The sequence below is a fragment of the Schistocerca nitens genome, chromosome 8, assembly GCF_023898315.1.
Source record: "Schistocerca nitens isolate TAMUIC-IGC-003100 chromosome 8, iqSchNite1.1, whole genome shotgun sequence".
Taxonomy (NCBI): Eukaryota; Metazoa; Arthropoda; class Insecta; order Orthoptera; family Acrididae; genus Schistocerca; species Schistocerca nitens.
Window position 1 is genome coordinate 486,633,334 of NC_064621.1, and position 24,745 is coordinate 486,658,078.

General features: G+C 43.3%; 1 protein-coding gene across 1 annotated transcript in view; it reads right to left on the reverse strand.

Moving 5' to 3' along the window:
* Positions 1–24,301, reverse strand: part of LOC126199382 (uncharacterized) — a 327,315-nt gene extending 303,014 nt beyond the window's left edge. The window contains exon 1 of the mRNA XM_049936298.1: positions 24,154–24,301. The gene's annotated coding sequence lies outside the window, so the exon portion shown is untranslated. The remainder of the gene's footprint in view (positions 1–24,153) is intronic.
* Positions 24,302–24,745: the final 444 nt, after the last annotated feature.

Sequence of the window (24,745 nt, forward strand, 5' to 3'; positions counted from 1 at the left end):
ACAAACCATCATTCAGTATTCTTGACTTATGAATAACAAGTAACCCATACTGTGTGTGATTGCAGCGATCTGCACATATCTTTACAAAGTCATTGACTGGCATTTCAGGTTGTGCATGTGTCTGGTAAATGTGTTTTACATTCAAATAGTCTTGTCTGAAAGCTATAATGAGATTTACACTACCCTTACCAACTGTTTTAGGATTCTGGAATATGTTTGACTCAAATAAAATACGTAAATGCCCATATGACGACCAAAACAGAAATATCGTAAAATTTGATCTCGGTTTTCCACAGCACCATCATCAAATACGATCACTGTGTTTGGCCCTACTTTTTCTGGTGCGGGAATTTGACTGTTTTCACAGAATGTCGTGTATGTTACATCAACACCCTGCAGTATCTTTTGCTGTATCTGGTACTTGGGTTGAAACTGCGTTTTTGAAAATACACATACATGCTCAAAGCGTAATCCATCTGGATGTGTTAGCAGTGACGTGATAAAATTTGTCTTGCCACTGTTGGATGAACCTACAGTCATCGCTCTTATGTTATTTGGGGAGGAGTACACCATTCTTCTGCTTCTTCTTCTTCCAGTCTTCTTCTGTACAATTACAGGACCAGTCACTTACAACAATGTCCTGATGCTTCACCCACCCAGCCTTGATTCCAACTATGTCAGGTTTTTGTGTGCAGTGAGCTTTTATAGACAAAGTGAAAGCTTGTAATGCTAATAATAACAGTAATAATAATATACATAGCCACTATACCACAATCATCTTACCGAGTAAGCTAGAATGGGTACACTTTACATTATAAAATGAGGGGGTAGTTAAGTAAGAAAAACAACAAAGATTTGCGATTACATATATTTTATTTACATCTCAGCATGATGCATAGGCTGCATTACATCATCAACAACAAAAACAACTGATTCATTTTTTACAGTATTTCCCCAATAACTGCTTCTTGTATACAGAAAATTCAGCGAGTACTTCTCTCAAACTGATAGGAGTTCCTTTAGCTTCTACTTTTGACACTATATAGAGGAACTGTTCTAAATCGTCTGCATGCACACTATACATATGGAGATAGTTCATCATGTCTTTATACACAGTTGGAACAATGGCTCTGAGCACTATGGGACTCAACTGCTGTGGTCATCAGTCCCCTAGAACTTAGAACTACTTAAACCTAACTAACCTAAGGACATCACACACATCCATGCCCAAGGCAGGATTCGAACCTGCGACCGTAGCAGTCGCACGGTTCCGGACTGCGCGCCTAGAACCGCGAGACCACCGCGGCCGGCATACACAGTTGGAACAATGGTTCAAATGGCTCTGAGCGCTATGGGACTTAACACCTGAGGTCATCAGTCCCCTAGAACTTAGAACTACTTAAACCTAACTAACCTAAGGACATCACACAGATCCATGCCCGAGGCAGGATTCGAACCTGCGACCGCAGCACAGTTTGAACATGGCAGGCCATAGTTCAGTGTTTCCAGCACAAGTGATAGCACCATCCATAGACCGAACAAGGTTGTAACGGTGGAGTGTTGCAGATAAATTGATCGACCTCCAGATCTCACCATGAGTGTCACGCCATCGTACAATGATGTTATAGGGAGCGTCAGACCAGCACAGTAAGTGTCCAGAGATAAAGAATACTCAGAGGACAACTGTTGGTTGATGTAGTGTTCTGCACGACACATTCATCCCATTCCAGCTCCAAAAACCGCATCTGAACGCTTCTCGATACATTTTCAATCTCTAAAACAATGCGCTAGTCACTATCCACTGGTGCTTCTATGCCAATATTTAAGAGCTTTGAACCACTAGCTGTTAAATTATAAGTTAAAGTGGAAGCAGTGGAGTACTGGGAGGAATCACCACATCAACACTCCATCCATGCAGTAACACCAGAATGTTCTGGAAAATTGCATATGTCGGAGACCAGTACTAAACCACACCATGTGGTGTAGGCCTTCCAGCACAGTCCTTCTGAGAGTCAGGGACTTGCTGGGTGTCTAAATCAATAAGCAGGATGGATAATAGAAGCTCGTTGTCCTGCTCCAACCTACTGGTCAGGTGCACTGCAGGATCCCACGGTGCTGTTACTGCTGCTGATCCTGACAGTCCAGAGTCTGCTGCAAGTCCCGACGAGCCGATGGTGGTTGCTGCTGGTCCAGAGACCCCTCAGGCCGCTGAACAAAGAAGAAGAAACAATAAGAATCCACAGACAAAGACGTGGAGTTGAACAAAGAAAGGGAACTTGACAAAGAAGAGGAGAAAGAGGAGGAGGAGGACGAACCACTAGATGTGGTAATAGTAGCAACGACGTGTAATGAGTACTCACTTTTAAGCTTCTTCTGCAATGGAGAGGCAGATGCAGATCTCGACTGCTGGCGACGCTTCATGGTTCTTCTTCTTCCAGAGACTGACTGCGACTGGGACCTATGAGCTATCGCGCCCGCCTTATATCCCCTACATCACAATCACGTGACCAGAAATTAATTACTCAATCAGTTTATTGACTCCAGCAGTATTTCTGGATCGATTCTCAGTCAGGCATTTGCCTTGGAAGCAGTTGCTGTGTGCGTTGGTATTCCACAGGGGGAGGCTTGGGGGTTTACCACGTAAACACTGCTTTGTTTGCGGTTCGGTCCAACAGTAACCAATGGCGCATGCAGGCCCAGCAGTGGCACACGACAGGACGAGACCGCTTGAGAGAGAGAGAAAGAGAGAGAGAGAACATGTTCCAACACGACGCTCTCGAGTATCAAATATCGAAGGGATGCCGCCATCTGGCGCATTTGTTCAGGGATTAGCGCGTCATCCGGTCTCTGCGCTGCACAACGCTGCTAGCGGTGTGATGACAATGGTCGTGGGGCCCCGAGCAGGCATAATGCAATCTCTTGGACACCAGCGCATAGCGTGAACCGGCACTGTGTGCGGAGCAACGGAGAGCTGACCGTGGACGGTGTGTGCTTCACGATCCAAAGACTTTTAACAGTTTAGTTACGCGTGATGACTTTTTTATGATCGTATTCCTTGCGTGATCAGAATAAAAGAGAGATCTACTTAATTACTTCTTTTCGAAGTATTTTAGAAGATCTGCATCTTCGCAAATTGCAGAGAATTATGAGCAAGAGACATCCAACCCCTGAAAATTGAGGTTTTTTTTATAAATAAGTAACACATCCTCTGCCAAGTAATTGAATTTCCTGTCATGAGATCCTTCCCCTCCAGCACAGAGTCATGAATTTGCGGTTAGGGAGTTGGGAGGGGAGGGTTGGGGGATTTACCAGAGGGGGAGGAGTTAATTAATTTATCAATTTAATCAATTAGTCAATCAAATTGATAGAGTGGGAGAGGATTATTCGAATAACTCAGGTCTGAAAATGTACCTGTATCAGTGAGGGGGAGGGGAGAGAGTTGGAGGTTTCCAGAGGGGTTGGGAGGAGGAGGGGGAGGGGGACGGCGGAGAGGAGGTTTCTCAGGACAGATTGTTCCCAGGAGTCATACTCCACTTAGCAGAACAACAGATTAAGGACCTGCCAATCAAAAGAGAACAATAGGTTTGCCTCTGAATGTATCCATACCCCTGATGTAGGCAACCTCTACTAACTAAAAAGCCCTGATGTCCTTGTTCGCCGGCCGGTGTGGCCAAGCGGTTCTAGGCGTTTCAGTCTGGAACCGCGCGGCCGCTACGGTCGCAGGTTCGAATCCTGCCTCGGGCATGGATGTGTGTGTTGTCCTTAAGTTAGTTAGGTTTAAGTAGTTCTATGTTCTATGGGACTGATGACCTAAGATGTTAAGTCCCATAGTACTCAGAGCCATTTTAACCATTTTTTTCGTCCTTGTTCCCCCATTATTCTCACCTTCAGGCGGATGAATGTTGAGTAGCGATGTATTCCATACCGCTGCGTCACAGTATTGAAATACCTATTGTACAACTCTCCACTGTGATCGGTTCTGAGATTGTCTGGGCATCGATTCGCCACTGTCTGCAACAAACGCTCCACCGGGTTCCCGGGTTCGATTCCCGGCGGTGTCAGGGATTTTCTCTGCCTCTCGATGGCTGGGTGTTGTGTGCTGTCCTTAGGTTAGTTAGGTTTAAGTAGTTCTAAGTTCTAGGGGACTTATGACCACAGCAGTTGAGTCCCATAGTGCTCAGAGCCATTTGAACCATTTTTCAAACGCTCCAACACATTCACGACATCTCTCCCATTTTTGTTTTAACAGGTAATTCCCAGGAAAAATTGGAATATATATCAATAATCATTAAAATACATTTTAATCCATCATTCTCATGTGAATGTTCCCTCATTCCTACAAGATCAGCATTCCATAAGTCATCCAAACCTTAAATCACAGGATACCTACAAGGGTGTTTTGCGTGCTGGTTTGTGTAGTTATCGAACTACTGTCTCCATACTTATTCGATGATACCTCTCTAAGCGCAAAGATTACTGAAACAACCTCATTCGAATGAGCTGTATTACCTGCAGTAGCTGATACCATGAGCAGACGTAGTCACAGGGCTCGTCATAATATGCATACTGAGAGATTCAATTGTTCACTGCTTTTGCTCAATGTCAATGCCACCACTACTGCTGCCGTTGTTGTTTTCACCATCGAGTATTGGTTTGATGATGGTTTTCTATTTACTGTTGCTCTGGCTTTTTGGATTTTATGTACATTACTCAAAAGCAGTATTTCTCTATCATTAACTGAATAATATATAGGTTTTTTCGTGGGTCTTAGGAAAACATGGTGCGTTAAACGAGGTCGTCTCTCAAACTGCCTATCACCAATCTGTATTGTGACATCAGGTATAGTTGTAATCTGTGTACCCGGTATGTACAGTGTTCCCCTGCTGACGCCGAATGTTCTATCTATCAGGCCAGGAACGTGATGGATAATGAAACTGTCAATGGTAACACCACCATTATCGTGTGATTTTGTTTTTGTTGAGAGCTGCCTGAGAGATTCAGTAACTGACTAAAAGGTCTCTCATAGTTTTTCTGTTGATCCATACGCCCTAACCTTAGTAACCATAATCTCTCTCGAACAGTTTTCTCCGCCTGAATTACTTTCTGCTTAGTTGATATCTCGATGTATATGAATCGTACTTCTCTGCAGCATGAGACTTTATACAGGGTGGTCCATTGATCGTGGCCGGGCCAAATATCTCACGAAATAAGCGTCAAACGAAAAAACTACACAGAACGAAACTTGTCTAGCTTGAAGGGGCAAACCCGATGGCGCTATGGTTGGCCCACTAGATGGCGCTGCCTTAGGTCAAACGGATATCAACTGCGTTATTTTAAAATAGGAACCCCCATTTTTTATTACATATTCGTGTAGTACGTAAAGATATATGAATGTTTTACTTGGATCACTTTTTTTTCTTTGTGATAGATGGTGCTGTAATAGTCACAAACATATGGCTCACAATTTTAGACGAACAGCTGGTAACAGGTTGGTGTTTTAAATTAAAATACAGAACGTAGGTACGTTTGAAATTTTATTTCGGTTGTTCCAATGTGATACATGTACCTTTGTGAACTTATCATTTCTGAGAACGCATGCTGTTACAGCGTGATTACCTGTAAATACCACATTAATGCAATAAATGCTCAAAATGATGTCCGTCAACCTCAATGCATTTGGCAATACGTGTGACGACATTCCTCTCAACATCGAGTAGTTCGCCTTCCGTAATGTTCGCACATGCATTGACAATGCGCTGACGCATGTTGTCAGGCGTTGTCGGTGGATCACGATAGCAAATATCCTTCAACTTTCCCCACAGAAAGATATCCGGGGACGTCAGATACGGTGAACGTGCGAGCCATGGTATGGTGCTTCGACGACCAATCCACCTGTCATGAAATATGCTATTCAATACCGCTTCAACCGCAAGCGAGCTATGTACCGGGCATCCATCGTGTTGGAAGTACACCGCCATTCTGTCATGCAGTGAAACATCTTGTAGTAACATCGGTAGAACATTACGTAGGAAATCAGCATACATTGCACAAATTAGATTGCCAACGATAAAATGGGGGCCAATTATCCTTCCTCCCATAATGCCGCACCATACATTAACCCGCCAAGGTCGCTGATATTCCACTTGTCGCAGCCATCGTGGATTTCCCGTTGCCCAATAGCTCATATTATGCCGGTTTACGTTACCGCTAAATAGAACGCGTGCAAAAAATCTGTGTTCGTCCCGTAATTATTTCTCTCGTGCCCAGTGGCAGAACTGTACACGACGTTCAAAGTCGTCGTCATGAAATTCCTGGTGCATAGAAATATGGTACGGGTGCAATCGATGTTGAAGTAGCATTCTCAACACCGACGTTTTTGAGATTCCCGATTCTCACGCAATTTGTCTTCTACTGATGTGCGGATTAGCCGCGACAGCAGCTAAAACACCTACTTGGGCATCATCATTTGTTGCAGGTCGTGGTTGACGTTTCACATGTGGCTGAACACTTCCGGTTTCCTTAAATAACGTAGCTATCCGGCGAACGGTCCGGACACTTGGATGATGTCGCCCAGGATACCGGACAGCAAACATAGCACACAACCCTTTGGGCATTTTGATCACAATAGCAATACATCAACACGATATCGACCATTTCCGCATATGGTAAACGGTCCATTTTAACTCGGGTAATGTATCACGAAGCAAATACTGTCCGTACTGGCGGCATGTTACGTGATACCACGTACTTATACGTTTGTGACTATTGCAGCGCCATCTATCACAAAGCGAAAAAAGTGGTCCAACTAAAATATTCATATTTCTATATGTACTACACGAATACGTAATAAAAAATGGGGGTTCCTATTTAAAAAAAACGTAATTGATGTCCGTTTGAGCTATGGCAGCGCCATCTAGCGAGCCAACCATAGCGCCATCTGGTTTCCCCCTTCAAGCTAGACGAGTTTCGTTCTTTATAGTTTTTTCGTTTGATTTTTATTTCGAGAGATATTTGGTCCGGTCACTATCAATGGACCACGCTGTATATGCGCTCTTCTTCCTCTTCTGATGTGGCTACTCTCCTTTTCAATAACAAGAGCCTCTATATCTATTTTCCCCCCGTAGCCTCAACCTATTCAGTTAAGTAGGTTACTTTCTTATCGATTTTAATATCTAACTCATTTAATGAGTTGATGATTCTCAGAAGTGTCCGGTAATACTTTTCTGGCTCACTGTGGATGCCTCCAACTTTATGCATGATAGACTGAATTTTCGCATCCATGTACGAGAGAATGTTCTGTCTACGTACAACCATTCTATCGGGCTGCGAACCAGACGCGCGTGCAAATTTGTCCAGGGCGCAGCGTACACTAATGTACTTACCTACCTCTCTTACCAGGCTATATATACAAGAACTCTTGGAAGTTTCGCCTATACGTACCATCATTTAGTATTCTTGCTTTATCAATAACGAGGAACCCACACTGTGAATGATTCCAGTAATCAGCACGTATCTTCACAAAATCATTGAATGACATGTCAATTCCTACATGTGCTTGGTAAATGTCTTTAAATCCAGATTGTCTTGTTTGAAGGCTATAATGAGGTTTGCATTATCCCTAACGAACTGTTTTGGGATTCTGGAATATCATTGGCTTAGATAAAATACTTTGGGACCCGTATGATAACCGAAACGGAAATGTTTTCGAATTTGGTCTTCGTTTTCCACAGCATCTTCGTCAAATACGAACACAGTGTTTGGCTTTATCTTTTCAGGTTGAAGGATATCCTTGCTTTCACTGAATGTCATGTATGTAACACCTTTCATACCGCGCAATATCTTCTGTTCAAAAATGGTTCAAATGACTCTGAGCACTATGGGACTCAACATCTGTGGTCATAAGTCCCCTAGAACTTAGAACTACTTAAACCTAACTAACCTAAGGACATCACACACAGCCATGCCCGAGGCAGGATTCGAACCTGCGGTTCCTGACTGAGCGCCTAGAACCGCTAGACCACCGCGGCCGGCATATCTTCTGTAATAACTGATATTTGGTTTGAAATAGTGTTTTCTAAATATACAAACAAGTTCAAATTGGACTCCATCTACGTGTGTTAGCAGCGTCATGAGAACATTAGTCTTGCCACAATTGGATCGACGTAGAATAATTGCTCGTATATTATCAGGAAAGAGCAGTCCATTCTTCTTCTTCTTCTCCTTTAAGTCTTCTTTTGCATGTTCATAGGTCCACTCACCTACAACAAAGTCTTTGTGACGAGTATGTTTCACCCACCCCGTCACGATACCGACTACGACAGATACCGACAAGTAGTGGGCGTATATAGAAAGACACACACACACACACACACACACACACACACACACACACACACACTTGTAAGAACGATAATAACATGTGTAGCCACTACAAATCCGTCACTTAAACAACTGACCTATAGTGCCTACACATAGAATTCAATTATATATATGAAAAGAAGCATCATCCTTCAGTCAGTACAATTCTTCTGGGTTTGAAGCCGCATTGTCATCTATAAAATTCCGACGTTTCGGCGGCTGTTACAAGGCGCCTTCCTCAGGGCATATTGCAGTTAGCAATACACCCTGAGGAAGGCGCCTTGCAACAGTCGCTGAAACGTCGGAATTTTATAGATGACAATGCGACTTCAAACCCAGAAAAATTTTACTGACTGTGACAATGGCCGCGGAAGCCTACGTTTACATTCATCCTTCAGTTTGACAATGACACCTGGTGAGGAGGTGTTTGAGGCAACTGTCTGCTGCTGCTTGATTATAAGTGCAGCATTGATAATAATGATATTAATAAGTGTAATGAGAGAGATATGAAATAAAACACAAACACAGTTTGAGATTATATACACACAATATTTATTAAAATATCATACATCGCATATAGTATTTCAAACAAATCATCAGACTCTTTCTTCATCTTCTTTGCACCTGTACAATATTCCCCACATAAAGCTTTTTGATATCAACAAATTCCGCGCATATCACCTTCAAACCTCACAATACTCTGGTTTTTCACATGTACGTTTAACCTGTTTCTCTTTCAGCTCTGCTTTGATGTTGAAACAAAGGTATTGCTCTAGATGTACACTAAGCACACGTAGAAAGTTTACAACGTAATTGTATGTGAAGTCTATGCTTGGCAACCACCGACTCACTCTCTCCAATAAAAGGCATAGCGCAGTGTCCACTTTTATAAGTTCATAACTGAGGCATGCTGCAGATAAACCCAGTTGTCACCCGATTTCACTTATAGTGCAGAGTCGTCATATACTGTTGTAATATATAGTGTCACATCAGTAAGGCGAATGTCTGGTGGGTTCGAGTTGGATAGTACTCTATGGTCATCTGCTGATTGATATAGTGCTCTGTGTGACATATTTCGTCCCAGTAGAACTTAGAAATAGGTACTTCAACATGTTTCGATGCATTTTCAATTGCTGCCCTCACATACAAGACCCAGTCATGATGTGCTTCAATACCTACAGTTACACATTTCGTTCCACTAGGAGTTAAATTGTATGTAGAACTGTAAAGCATGGATACACTTGGTACCTTCTTATCCACAACATCTGAACTCTGTCCCTGCGCTATCACAGGGATGTTCTGCTGGGACGGATCATTGTCGGCCAGAACTGACCACCATCTTGTTGTTTAGTACCACCAGCAACACTCAAGGTACTGGGAACAGACCAGATGCCCTCTACATGCAAATCAATGAATGGAGCAGATAGTAACAGCTCCTCGTCCTGTGCTCCGGCAAGTGGACTATTTTCGAAACCTTCTTATTCATAGCATCTGCACTCTGCCCTGTGCTAGCACAGAGACAGTTTGACAGGATGGGTCGTTTGTCAGTGACCAGTACTGACCTCCATCTTGCTGTTCGGAACCACCGAGCCCATTCGAGATATAGGAAACAGACCTGGCATCCTTATCAGCTGAACCAATGAATGAGACAGACAATAACAGCTCCTGTTCTGCTCCAGCATGATGGCCACGTGTGCTACAGGATCTCACATCATTGCCACAGGCCCAGAGGTCGGTGCAGATCTCAACAAGATGGTAGCTGAGGTTTCTGCAGGTCCAGGTGCAGCAGAAGTCGACATGTTGATGGTCACCCGCGTAGGCCTCGACTGGTCAAAGGCTACTGCTGAACAAGGAAGAGGAAGCGTCACATACAGACCAAGATATGAAACACCAATAACAATGCCAACTGTAGACAAAGATGTAATTTGTGATACTTACTTTTCCGCTTCTTCCTGCTCTGCAGGGCTGTGCTGGATCTTGATTTCTGCTGCTGATGCTTCATGGTTCTTCTTCTCCTGCCACTGCTGCCTGATTGAGTAAGACTGAGGCTACAGAGCTGCTGAGCCCACTTCATATCTCCTCCGATGGTATCACCAGATAGTGCGATTCTACTAGCCAAAACCTGTCATGTGACCAGATTCAGCATTCCTACTGGTTCCCGCCACTTTTTTCTAGACCACCATCTTGGATACATCATGGGAGAGGAGGGGAGAGGGGAGCAGCCAAGAGCACCCTCTCGTGGTGGTGTTGTGAAATAGGCCAGTTGGTCTCCGAGCATCAAGGTGCAAGATGAGCACACCAAAATTTGATACACCACCAATAAATTTTAATTTCCCGCATAAATTTCAATTTCTCACCATTTCTAGAGGTGGGGGAGGTGAGGGGAGGGGGCTGTGAGCTCCCTGAGGGGAACCCACGTGCCGTCTGGGGAAACCCCATGACGTCTTCAGGGTGAGGTGGTAATTAGTTCATCAGTTAATTAATTTACATAATTAATTTGATACCAATTTCATTTAAAATTGCACCAGAACCCGCCTTATCCCACTATTTCTGGGGACCACCTTAATAAGATGTATTTTTGCAATAAACATGTATTGGTAAGCTCAATTTCATACATGGGACAGTAAATAATAAATAAATTTATCAGACTACTAGTGTTAACACAGCATCAAGTGCCGGCCGTGGTGGCCGAGCGGTTCTAGGCGATTCAGTTTGGAACCACGCGACCGCTACGGTCACAGGTTCGAATCCTGCCTCGGGCATGGCTGTGTATGATGTCCTTAGGTTAGTTAGGTTTAAGTAGTTCTAAGTTCTAGGGGACTGATGACCTCAGATGTTAAGTCCCATAGTGCTCAGAACCATTTGAACCATTTGAACAGCATCAAGTCTATCTTTATTAAGCATGTTATTGTTTGTCTCACATCAAAAATGGTTCAAATGGCTCTGAGCACTATGGGACTTAACATCTGTGGTCATCAGTCCCCTAGAACTTAGAACTACTTAAACCTAACTAACCTAAGGACATCACACACATCCATGCCCGAGGCAGGATTCGAACCTGCGACTGTAGCAGTCTCGCGGTTCCGGACTGAGCGCCTAGAACCGCTAGACCACCGCGGCCGGCTGTCTCACATCGCAGACAGGTGATTTCAGACGTGTATTTCATTGCAGCACAACTGACAAATGCTCGCAGCAAATCTGTTTAGTGTGATCTCTAAAAATTCGGTAGGGTGGTGGGGTATAAGTCTGTAAGCTTTCGTGACAGGTGACACTGAAGGAAAAAGCTTCTAGGTGACTAGCGTGCATAAGTTTCTACTTCTGTTTTTTCAATAAACTTGAAGTTTCGAATCCTCTGCTGGGATCTTCTGGTGTCCATAGGTGGCTGAACACTGGTTGAAATCCCTTCAGAAGGTTCTACGTATCGGGTTTGTTGAGGAAGACAAAAAGGCGACTCACACAGAAAATTTTACTTTCATAGGTAATGGGAATGCTGTAGTGCTGAAATATCGGAATATCCTATTCTAAAGGAACTGGCTTTGGAGAAATGAGTGACATTCTGCAAAACTGCGACGTGGCAATACAAAGAAATAATAACACTGCTGCACCAGGACGAACAAAGCAGTACCAAAAATAAATTATTACGAAACCTAAGATGAAAGAATGCCCATTATATACACATCCCGGAAGACAGGAATAGCACTACAGAACAAGTATTAATTCGTGAGTGAAAGAATCAATCATTTGAAAATAACAAAAGCCACGAAGTTCTGCAAACTTACAACCCCTGCACCCTTCCGAATTTTCAGAGATCACGTTAAACAGTCTTGTGCGAGCATTCGTCAGTTGTTCAGCATGTTTTCGGATTGAGAAAAATCAGACAAAAGTGTAACGTAAGGACAGAACTGTGCAGTCCATCTGTGACCTCGACATCCTACCATCAGCACTTGTTTACTCACGTCAGTTTTCAGGACAAGGAGATAATCGAAACATAACTTTCGATGTTAAACGAATCATAACTTTCAATGAGCAACTGGTTGAACGAAAGAGACACTGCCCTTACAATGAACAGAGGGGTCATCCACGTGTGCAATCCATCTTATCAACAAAGGGCAAATCATAGTGTATACTACTTTCTTTATCCACAAATAAAGCCACCTCTGCGACTGGATTCTGTGAAGGGTGATTTGTAGCACAAATATGTACACGACTATATGCTTCATATTTGAAGATGGAAAGTCTGGATAATCGCTTGGAATAAGTTGGAAAATTTATTTAGCCATTGTCAAGCTCGACAGACTAACATTTTGTTCAAATTTTGAAAGAAATGGAGATTATCAGTTTGTCACCAGCTGTCTCAAGTCATCGATGTGATGTCACACTTTTTATAGCCACGGATAAAGTATGCGCAGTAATAAGAAATTTTTATTTAAAAGCGTAGACTGAGTTCCAGCGATAATGATCATAGGGGTCATGTATGGAGACTCTACACGAGCACTCAAACTGCTTGTTTATTACGAGGAAATAAAATTCACGCCCACAGAGACTGAATCTTGTTAGTTCCTTTTGTAGAATATCCACAGTGGTGTCTTCTTATTCAAAATTATGTTAACAACTGTCAGCTAACCATAGTGTTGGTTATTTACAATCATCCCATGTTCCCACATGAGAAATTTTCTTAGATTTCCGCTTTTATGGTTGCGAAATGTACACAATGTTTCATTATAAATTCTTTCTGCCACTGTCAGTTCCAAGGAGAGAACTGATGTCACTTCCAATTAATCGGATTTTTGCTGTCGAGTGAGGTTTCGCAACGAATTCTCTTACGGCTACAACGGCTAGCATACCAGAGTAATCAAGGCTTATGTAACCGACAATGCATCCATGCTGTTGAGATAAATACGTTCCTTGCCTTATTAAACAGAACTACAGCGTCATGGTCGATGAGATTATCCATTAACCAGTTTCCGTCTACAGCAGGGACAGCCAAGAATTCGGTTCGTGTTCCACACCCTGGCACAGGCGCCATAGTGCTCGTCATCACTGCATACTTCCCCCGCCGCCACACCACGCTGTCTGAGTGTGAGGAGGGGGAAGAGATGGAAACTGCGAATGCGCTGCATTTAACTGACAGTGCAGTCGCACTGCATACGACTTGGTTTTATATTTCACATTTCTCGACAACATAGACCACAAACAAAACAGATTTTCAGTATTATTTAATTATTTTTGGCTCGCTGAAGACATAATATAATTGTTATCTGGTACAAACTGTCGTCATACAGACAGATTCCTACAGTTTCACTCATATTGGCATATAAACATGACTTACTTAGTTTCATAATCAAGAAAGATCTTTCACACATATATGTCGACCGAAATACTGTAGCACTTTAACAGCCTCGTTATGGACAGTTGGAAACTCTACCTGAGGAAAGCAATTCAGACGTCCTGGACAGTTTTCACGTAAAAGGATTTGTTACTGAAATGGGAATTATCTTACATGTTAATCAGTTACATCTGCAAATGCCACAGGGTCACTTTCAAGTGAAATGGCAACAACTCGAAGATTGGCAGTGTGCTCGAACTAATTCTTCCAAAGCCACAATGAATTCTTCAAACCTCGTGTTTTCTTTAATGGCACTGAGCTTAGTGAACTGGACTGTGTTTTCAGAATGTGTCCCTTCTATAAGGCGCATTTTTTTTTAAATGCGTCCCCATCAAAGCAGAAATAAGTTGTTCCTCACCTTGCAATGTCTTAATGCCGTCATTGCGCAGTCAAGTCCACTTAAAAGCCGGCCGCTATGACCGAGCGGTTCTAGGCACTTCAGTCCCGAACCGCGCTGCTGCTACGGTCGCAGGTTAGAATCTTGCCTCGAGCATGGATGTGTGTGATGTCCTTAGGTTAGTTAGGTTTAAGTATTTCTGAGTCTAGGGGACTGATGGCCTCAGATGTTAAGTCCCGTAGTGCTTAGAGCCATTTGAACCATCCACTTAAAATGTGAGTTACGCCACCTATTCTGGATGTTCTAATTTTCGTTCCTGTACTCCTTTTTCCTTCATAAATTCAACAATAGCGAGTTTTAAATCGAAAAATCGTTCTAGGCGTACTCCTTGACTTCACCAACTTCGCAGTAATATACACACATTAAAAAAGGTTTTGGATCACCTCGGTTCCGAGAGTTCCGGATCCTGTATAGAAAATTCGAATAGAGATCAACACGAACATCATTTCCGCCATTTATTGCTCATGAAAACCACACATTGCATGTTGTGCCATCATACAGCGAGACCTCCAGAGGTGGTGATCCAGACTGCCGCACACACCGGTACCTCTAATACCCAGTAGCATTCGTCGTGGCATACTATCCACAAGTTCATCAAGGCACTGTTGGTCCAGATTGTCCCACTCCTCAATGGCGATTCGGCGTAGATCCCTCAGAGTGGTTGTGGATCACGTCGTCCATAAACGGCCCTTTCCAATCTGTCCCAGGCATGTTCGATAGGGTTCATGTCTGGAGAACATGCTGGCCACTGTAGTCGAGCGATGTCGTTATCCTGAAGGAAGTCATTCACAAGATGTACACGATGGGGGCGCGAATTGTCGTCCATGAAGACGAATGCCTTGCCTCTATGCTACCGATATGGTTGCACTATCGGTCGGAGGATGGCATTAACGTTTCGTACAGCCGTTACGGCGCCTTCCGTGACCACCAGTGGCGACGTCGGCCCCACATAATGCCACCCCAAAACAGCAGGGAACCTCCACCTCGCTGCACTCGTTGGGCAGTGTGTCTAAGGCGTCCAGCCTGACCCGGTTGCCTCCAAACACGTCTCTGACGATTGTCTGGTTGAAGGCATATGCGACACTCACTGGTGGAGAAAACGTGATGCCAGCCCAGTCCTGAGCTGTCCATTCGGCATGTTGGGCCCATCTGTACCGTGCTGCATGGTGTCGTGGTTGCAAAGATGGACCTCGCCATGGACGTCGGGAGTGAAGTTGCGCTCATGCAGCCTATTGCTCATGAGTCGTAACACGACGACCTGTGGCTGCACGAAAAGCATTATTCAACATGGTGCCGTTGCTGTCAGGGTTCCTCCGAGCCATAATCCGTAGGTAGCGGTCATCCACTGCACTAGTAGCCTTTGGGCGGCCTCAGCGAGGCATGTCATCTACAGTTGCTGTCTCTCTGTATCTCCTCCATGTACGAACAACATCGCTTGGTTTCACTCCGAGACGCCTGGACACTTCCCTTGTTGGCACAAAGTAACTATGCGGAAGCGATCGGACCGCAGTACTGACCGTCCAGGCATGGTGGAACTACAGACAACACGAGCCGTGTACACCTCCTTCCTGGTGGAATGACTTGAACTGATGGCCTGTCGGATCCCCTCCGTCTAATAGGCGCTGCTCATGCATGGTTGTTTACATATTGGGCGGGTTTAGTGACATTTCTCAATAGTAAAAGGGACTGTGTCTGTGACACAATATCGACAGTCAACGTCTATCTTCAGGAATTCTGGGAACCGGAGTGATGCAAAACTTGTTTTGATGTGTGTATGAAATCTCCATACTCTCTTTTCAGTTCCACTGAAAACTGTCACAAGTTTCAGTGAAGTAATGTGTGTGACATAAAGAATTTTACTAGTCATATCACCAATTTCTTTAAATGTTGCAAGCCTGCAAATTTAGCACAAAGTGCTTCTTGATGAACAGAACAATGAATCGTTGTAATTTTTTGCTCTCTCATTGTCAACTGAATCTCTTAACTAATTCTGCAGGGTACTGTAATATCATTTGATAGGAAATTTGCAGTACCACTACAGAATATACAATGAGAATTCTCATCCCTCTATTCTGTCATTCCGATTCATTTTTAAAGGCTTGTGACAATAGGTCGATAGACTCCCTCTTTTTGCGCAAACAGCCATTGGACCTGGACTGGTCCTTCATACCATGAACAAATAGAGGAAGGTGAACGGCACTGACACCGCGATTCTGCCGAACTGAAGACAGTGTGTCGACCGAAAAATGCCACACCGCAATATTAAATGAAATGTTACGCTGTACCGAGTTCTTCCAGGAAGGATCGACCAAAGAGCCGGCCGCTGTGGCCGAGCGGTTCTAGACGCTTCAGTCCGGAACCGCTCTGCTGCTACGGTCGCAGGTTCGAATCCTACCTCTGGCATGGATGTGTGTGATGTCCTTAGGTTAGTTAGGTTCAGGTAGCTTTAAGTCTAGGGGACTGCTGAGCTCAGATGTTAAGTCCCATAGTGCTTAGAGCCATTTGAACCATTTTTTCGACCCGCACGATGCCCGCACACCCGGCACACTGTGGTTGGCCCTGGTCTACAGCTTGCTTGATCGAGTCCCTGAAACCTAGAATCCGAGGAATGACATTTACGTCTTTTTAAGACACGACAGATGTATTCGTCGAGGGGATGGAGTACGGGTGTACATACACTCTGATTTTTCATCTGCTGTGCTACATTCATCCAACAATAATGAAGATAAAAAGATGGAATATATGTTCAGAGAGAGCCGGCCGTTGTGGCCGTGCGGTTCTAGGCGCTTCAGTCGGGAACCGCGTTGCTGCTACGGTCGCAGGTTCGAATCTTGCCTCGGACATGGATGTATGTGATGTCCTTAGGTTAGTTAGGTTTAAGTAGTTCTAAATCTAGGGGACTGATGACCTCAGATGCTAAGTCCCATAGTGCTCAGAGCCATTTGAACCATTTGTTCAGAGAGATAAAACCCCTGTATGTATCCTCTGCAAACCTCCTAAAGTAGGCGTGTTTGCTGGCTTTGAAACTACTCTTTCAAGATCCGAATCGACATAGGAGCATGTAATTATAGCTAGACAATAGTCAGTCCAGTGTGAAACTTAATCGGATGCTTTCTTCTTCAAACATGTCGCTACTTCAGCTTGAATAATAGTCACACTCTCATGGTTATATTTGCAACGAAATCCTCAAACAGAGTAATTTGTGCCTCTCAAATATCTGCAACTGGCATGTCTGCCTATGACATAATTTTCATGTCGTAGTCGCTAGAATGTCCCTGAAATAAAACCGCAACTGACTACATACCGACACTTCAAACACATTAATTTATCTCAACTTGCAAGTATGGTGCAAGAAATAGTGTTCGGGACGTCTTGTACTCCATTCCCGAGCATAAACGAAAAACTAGTTTGCTAACAAACTTACTCAGCTATATGACAAGTATACCCCCCTGAATATTGGAAAAGTGAGAAGGAAAACTGCAGCTCAGCTAACTGAAGAACTAAAATAGCCCATTAATCTCACACAAGCTGCACATCGGGTATACGAACTATGTTCCGCGCGTGAAAAGCATATGCTAGCAGAAGCGAAACAGAGTCAGTCAAGCTGTGAGAAATGCAAAATTCAGGTATGCCCACATATTAACCGACAACGAAAATAAACCAGCTGTCCTGTGGAAAATCCTGCATGGTCTTGGTACAGACAAAGTACAAGCTGCAGCTGATTCCATTGTCTTATCCGCTGAAATGAATCGGTACTTCCCACTATCTACAACCACAACTGAACCACCAACGAAACTGAAATTCATTAATTACTTCACGGGGATAAACAACGTAGCCACGAAAAATTCTCTCCAGAGCATGTTACTTGCCACACCGTCAAAAGAACCATCACGCGTATCAGATCAGCATCTGCTGCACACGATGGCATCACAGTCCAAATGATGAAGCTTATTATTGACCCACTACTGCCCCCGACAACTGATATCTTGTACCACTCCTTAACCACAAGTGTTTTTCCTGAGGCCTTGAACCAGAAACTAGTTAAGCCATTACCTAAAAGGGACGCTGCCACAGCATCATCTGATTACCGACCTACTTGTATACTGCTGCATTGTCCAATACCTTAGAACATATAGCCCGTGACCAGCTAACAAACTAACTAATTTCAAACAAACTACTAGACCAATACTAATCAGGCTTCTGTAAACATCACAGCACAACATCTGCCTTAATAAAGGTAACAGGCGACCTGAAGCTTGTTATTGATGCACAAGATGGAACTATCACGTGCTTCTTAGACTTCAACAACGCCTCTGACATTGTCAGCTATGACATTTTACTTGCCAAACTTACCAGCCTGAATTTCTTGCCAAGTGCAGTGCAATGGTTTCGCTCACACCTGACGTCTAGCCATCGATTCATCGTGTTCGGCATCGTAAAGTCACAAGGGAGACAGGTAGCATCAGGAACCCCAGGGTTCGGTGTTAGATCCTGTATTCTTTTCACTGCGATGTTTCATCAGTTTCGTCCTACTGCAAATGCGGTATGTACGCTGATGACCTTTAGTTGTATCTAAATGAAAAACCAATAAACCTGAAGACAGCTATAGAGAATCTCAACACCGACCTGTGTGCATTATCAAAATGGGCTCAGGGTATAGAGTTAAAGTTCAACCCATACCAAACCCAAATGGTACTAATTGGTTATTCTAGGCTCATTAACATGAACTATCGGGAATCCACATCATCTTCCTAAATGGGACAAATATCAACTTCTCTCCTTTAACAAAGAGCTTAGGTGTAAAAACAGATACAAATCCAAATTGGACTGAGCACATAGCTGCAATGTGCAAAAGGCACCAGTATCTCTCAGACGCCCTACAAAAATATAAAAAGATCTTCTCTCTTCACCTGGAAAAGAAATCTGTACAGACACTTATACTTACAATTACTGATTACGGTGATGTTATCCTGTAAGGCCTTCGTCAGGAAAGCTCACGGTACCTGGAACTGGTTATGAATACTTGTGTTCGTTATATCTGAGATGTTAGACTCTTTGATCGTATTTCACCATCATATGCGCAGATATCCTGGTGCATCCAGACAAGCGCAGAGATTTCCATACCCACTGTCTTCTCCATTGTCATACCCACGCACACTGTCCCTCATATACCTCTTCGACGTTAATGCATTTGTCTGAACAACATAGGAGAAACACCCGTTCCCACCAGAGCAAAATCCTTTCTGTGGTACTCCATCATTCAGCCACTCTCGAAGCCCTGACGGGTTGGGGATTTTCTCTCCTCGAGGACTGGGTGTTTGTGTTGTTATTATTTCACCATCATCATCATCATCATTCGTGACAGAGTTTTGAGTGTGTAAAAAATTGGACTGTGTAAAAATTTGGACTTCGTACGGGCGCTGATGAACGCGCAGTTGAGCGCCCCACTAATCAAAACAGCTCTCGAAGTCCTCAGAAGCAGGAAGCCGACTCTGGAAAAACCTCCCGCATTATATTAGAGAAGTGAATAACGTTCCCAGCTTAAGAAGACAGTTAATGACACGTCCAATAAAGTATCAATAATGATTACCATTGTACCTGTACGCACCCATTACCCTTGTACGTCCCTGTTTCAATCTGATCTTCCATACTTCCCAGTATTCTTAGCCGGTGCAGTCTCCTTAAATTTCCTTTCTACAGAACTCGCTATATCAGAAAGCATCTACTACGAATACCTCTAAATATTTATTATATCTGCCACTATAATTATTGTTATTATTATTATTATTATCACTATTAGTGGCAGCAGTTGCATTAGTACAAGTACTGCCGGTAATAACTTTATTAGCTGATAGTCGGTATATTTTCTCATACCGTCATTTCACACACATAATCATTTTAATACTAGTTTTCATATTAAAATTGTTATTTCTTAGCTAATTTTGGTGTAAAAAAGTTACTGTATTTGAGAATCCCTGGACCGACGTAACAGAGGGTCTGATGGTCCTAATTAGATCATGTTAAATAAATAAATATATAATTTTGTTAGTTTGTCTTACATCGCTTGGAAGACGATACTACGTTCTTTCAGCGTGTGCTCTTCACCGACAAAGCAACGTTTACGAACCACTGTTTTGCACATTCACGTGATATGCACTGCTGGGGAGCGGAAAATTAACGGTGGATCCGATTTTACATACATTTTGACACAGTCAAATTTTTTACGCAATCAAATCACTGTCACGAACGTGAAGCGTAAAGCTACGTTGCAGCATCCTAGGAAATTTCGTTGTGGGACCTTCCTTCATCCCAGGGATATTAAATTGAAATACGTATCCTCACTTTCTTACTAATATTCTGATTGTTCTTCTAGAAGAGGTACCATCGGACAAGCGACAGTGTATGTGGTTCCAGCACGACGGCTGTTCGGCTCACTCCTCCCGTGTACCAACGCAACAGCAGCACTCCGTCTTCAGGCCACAAGTGGCCCATCGGGACCATCCGACCGCCGTGTCATCCTCAGTTGAGGATGCGGATAGGAGGGGCATGTGGTCAGCACACCACTCACCAACGCAACAACTGAATGAAATGTTTCTTGAACGTTGGATAGGACGGAATGCTGCATTATAGTGGCTGGCCAGGTCTCTCGATTTGACTCCTTTTAATTTCTTTCTGCTGTGTGCCCTGTAAGATGTAGCCTATCATGAAGCCCCAACTACGCCAGACGATAAACGCCGTCGAATCGCCACAGCATGCAACGGCATATCATCCCAAATACTTTCATCAGTTCACCTATTTCTCGAACGTCGATTGCAAATGTGCCTCGCAGACGATGGTAAACAATTTGAGCACATACTGTATTTGAGAAAAGTATATATTGTGTATGACATGTCGTCAGTCATGCAGAATAAACTTTTTAGTATATTGAAAGTGAATTCTGTCTAATTACAGTGTCGAGTACTACTTATAGACACATTTGTCTGACGGCAGGTGGTTTACTTTAAGAAGCATTCAGAACTCTCCAGGCGAAGAAAGGTCGGGGAACTTTTTTTTTTTTTTTAAATCTAAGGAAGTTAATACAGGAGTTTCCTTTTTCCCTTGAGTAATGTTGTTTGTAGTTATGAAGCATGAATGATGTTTCTGTATCGGTGTTGACAACTGAGCAGCAACGGAGACGATTGAAAGGGAAAATTGCATGACGAAACTGTAATTCTTTCCACAAAAACCTGGAAACGTACACACATTTGAAACAGTTTTCCTAAGCTCAATCTCATGCACCAGAAAACTAGTACATGTCATAGTCCTACATAAAAAAAATATCATCATATACAGTGTGACAATTATTGAACTATATGAAATAAAATCATCATAACTTCTGAACGGTTTGCGTTAGGACGTTCAAACTGCACGGTTGGTCGCAGGATATGATGGGAATTGTATGCGATTTACGGTTTGGTTTAGCGACAAAGCCCACTTTCATTTGGATGGGTTCGTCAATCTGCAAAATTGGAGCATTTAGAGGACTGAGAATCCGCATTTCGCGATCGAGAGCTCTCTTCATCCTCAACAAGTGACTGTGTGGTGTGCAATGTCCAGTCATGGAATAATCGGTGCTATATTCCTTGCTGGCACGATGACTACGTGGTTTTTGGAAGATGATTTCATCCACATTATCCAAAGTAACCCTGATTTCGAAAAGATGTGATTCATGCGAGACGGAGCTCGACCTCATTGAAGCAGGAGAGTGCTTCATGACCTGGAGGAGCACTTCGAGGACCGAATTCTGGCTCCGGGATAACCAGCGGCCGCTGGCATGGACCTCGATTGTCCGCCATATTCTCCGTATCGGAACACATGCGACTCCTTTTCGTGTGGCGCTATTAAAGATACCATGTACAGCAATAACCCCAAAACCACTGCTGAGCTGAAAACGGTTGATCGGGAGGTCATCGACAGCATCGATGTTCCGACACTACAACGGGTCATGCAGAATTCCGCTATTCGTCCGCGCTACATCATCACCAATGATGGCAGGCATATCGAACACGTCATAACCTAAATCCGAATATCTGTAGTGGTGTTTACATGTTGAATACAATGTGTGCACGCCCTAGTTTGTAATTAATTTACGCTTTCGTTCATACAGTTCAATAATGGTCACCCTGTATCTATGTCGATAGGAAATGAGGCTTTATCTTAGTGGCGTAGGCCTGTCTTGCTGCATGTGTCGACGCAGTCTCGCACGGGAGCTCTGCTTCGTGGTGTTTACATTGCAATAGCTGACTCTGGCCTCGAGTTGCAAAACTACCTTAGGCTATCATAAGCAAGCGTAGATTACGGTAGCTTTCCTAGTAGCTTCAGTCAGTTAAAAGTCGCTCCTGCGTTACTGTAAGTTAGGTGTGTGTGTGTTGCATACCTATCGGGCATTACCTCATAACGATTGCTTTCTTTACGTATGCTGTCAGCGTCTTATTAGATTCCCCTAAAAACCTGAAGCGGTGAACAGTCCAGAAACTGAGTGAAGATATGTGGAGGGCGGGGTAACTAACCTACGAAACGCTTTTGTTCTGCATAGTTATCCTCCTGTAAGCCTGTTTATAGCAAATTTGAAACTACCAATGTTTAATTCAAATTTTATTCGAAATTTATTGATTTGTAACGCGAAACAGGGGGATCTGGTAAAAATAAAGAAAACAATGCAGATTTATCACAAAGCGTTAGAAAACGCAATTCCCTCAACAAAAAAGTAACATAAAAAAATGTAAAACAAAATTATATCAAACATCGCCTCAATATTTCGTCGAACTTATATAAAACATGTTTCTGTTATTCATAAATAAATTTCTCATTCACCAATAATAACATGAAACTCTTGCTTTGGTCATGATGAACAAGAATAATTATACATATTTTTTGTGCTGGTGTATGCAGACTATACTTGCGTCAAAAGTAATTGCTTTGGTTATATAAAAGAGCTGAAGTTAAAGCGATCAACTAATTTTTATTACTTATAAAATGCAATATATGTTTTGTAAGGATATAAAATACACAATGGACTAACACTAAATGAAATGCGGTTCTAATTATGCGCAAAACTAAAAAAAGGACAAAGAAAAGTCGTCATTTCCAGTTTCTCTCTTACACATTCATTTATGTTTCTAACCTACCAGTGCTACCAATACTACCGGTAATCCTAAAATTTACTTCGTCATTTATGTAGCGTACCAAAACTACCGAACCATAGTTTTGGTAGCTCTGCTTTGGTCACATTGCTTTCCAATTTTGGTGCATCTCCTGGATGTTCAACCTCAACTTCAACAATTATATCGTTGTGTTCGTCTTCTCAAGCGCTTTCGGACGCCGTTAAAAATAGTACAGCACTCTGTTTAAAAAATCATACTTGCTTCAATATCTCGAGCAATACAAGAAAAGACACTTCATGACATACCAAAGTACATGCCGCTTAGCGTACTCCCATTTGCCGAAATCCTAGTTTCGATACATAGTACCGTTCACGAAACATGACGGCTTACATGACACCCTACATACTGCACTCGAATAAAATGTACATGTTTCAGTGCCTTTCATATTCCATATACTTTTCTAAGTAGAATCTATGACATATGAATCAAGTAATGTAATGTAAGAAAAGGCGTAATCGCATTAGCAGCGCCGGTTCGAGAACATTTTTCTACACAAGCGGCTTTTTACTTCCTGCATTCCGTACCGTACAGAATGGGAAGACACCCTAATATTTGCTACACTGGGAAGTACCCTCTGCCATGCTTTTCACAGCGGCAGAGTATGGATGTAGGTAGATCAGATGATATTTCTCTGTTCCGTAGCACTCTTGCATTTGCCTCTCCGCGCAGCCTCCTTTTATTGTTTTGGCTCGAATCCCACTGGCGAGTTACACGTGTGCTGAGCGAACAGTTGACAGTCGGCACTTCGCGTCTACGGCAGGGCAGACATGCGTGATTGAGCATGCTTGGTGTTTGCGCTGCTGCTTTACCTTGGGGCGCGGGCGGCAGAGCTGAGCCGGGCTCGCTGCTTGCTGGCTGCAGACTAGTTCCCACTGGCGGCCGCGCGGCGCGCCACTGCCCACGCTCCCACCACACCGCTGCGACTCCGACCAATCCAAAACACGATAAATTTAGCAGCGACGAAACGACGGTGGTTGCAAAATGAGAGCGCTAAATGTTCTCTATTCGCTTGTCAAACGGTCAGCTCTATGAGTTTCAGACATTCATGCCCGAAACCAAGAAGCAAAATTACTACGAGTAGTAACACTATTTCGTACATCTCAGGTTCATTAGCTTAAGTGTTGGCTCGTATTTTGGCAACGATCTCGTTCTTACTAAAGTTGGTGCAGAGCCGTACCGAGGTGATCATGCACCCCTTTAACAGAACTGCCAAAGTTACCCCCCCCCTCTCCCCCCGCTACTAACGGTAACTTTTTCTACGCGGATTTAGTAAATCATGTTGGCAACATTGTTCGTTGTTCGTAGACCCTTGTATACTAGCAACGAACATTTCTACATATTAAGTATGGAAAGTATTTGTACCGTCTTCTACACTGGACAGACAATGAACATTTCACATTA